This window comes from Myotis davidii, unplaced genomic scaffold (genome assembly GCF_000327345.1).
Source record: "Myotis davidii unplaced genomic scaffold, ASM32734v1 scaffold569, whole genome shotgun sequence".
NCBI lineage: Eukaryota > Metazoa > Chordata > Mammalia > Chiroptera > Vespertilionidae > Myotis > Myotis davidii.
The window spans coordinates 208,753-209,635 of NW_006299876.1; the positions used below are offsets into that span (position 1 = coordinate 208,753).

Genomic DNA, 883 nt, shown 5'->3' on the forward strand with positions numbered 1-883 from the left:
GAATTTGTCCATAGTTTTTTTTTTAAACTATAGTCCAGCCCTCCAACAGTCTGAGGGACAGTGAACTGGCCCCCTGTTTAAAAAGTTGAGGACCCCTGATTTAGAACATGTGGGCACTCATTAAATATGTTGTACTGTTTTAATTTACCCTGTAATCATTTATTGTGGCAGAGTTTACTTTGTGTCATTTTTTAAATTCAAACCCAGACAGGACAAAACTATTAAATGTTTGCATATGGGCAGCAGAGTAATTTTCAGATTGAAATAAATATTTTTACTGAAGAAAAATAAAAAATGTTGGCTTTTATCAAGAACTTGTTTCAATACTTGCTTGAGATCCCAACATGATTAAGAGAATACTTAATTCTGAAAAGTACCTAGTATCACTATTTCCCATTCACCAAGTCATCCATTATACTTTTAAGTACTACATCCTAATCATTCTGTCAGGATAAGTTATCTGGACAAATATCAAGTAGAGTAAGTTCCAGTTCTGTGCCACTAATCAGCTGTATGGCCTTAGTCAAATCATTTAACTTCCTTATGTTTTAGTTTCCTTATCTTTAAGATGAAAGTGATTTCTTTTATTCTCTTCAGCACAAACTTCATTATGGTGAACAAGTTTTGCTTGTGGGTATCTATAAAATACTAGAGGCCCAGTGCACGAAATTCGGGGTCCCTCTGCCCAGCCAGCACCCTCTCCAATCTGGGACCCCTTGGGGGATGTCCGACTGCCTGTGGGATCGGGTCTAAACCGGCAGTCAGACATCCCTTTCATAATCTGGGAGTGCTGGCTCCCAACCGCTAACCACTTCTGCCTGCCAGCCTGATCACCCCATAACCACTCCCCTGCTGGCCTGATCACCCACAACTGCACTCCCCT

The 883-nt window shown here is 40.2% G+C and overlaps 1 protein-coding gene across 2 annotated transcripts in view; it reads left to right on the forward strand.

Moving 5' to 3' along the window:
• Positions 1-883, forward strand: part of XIAP (X-linked inhibitor of apoptosis) — a 47,365-nt gene that overhangs the window by 8,895 nt on the left and 37,587 nt on the right. The window lies entirely within an intron of this gene.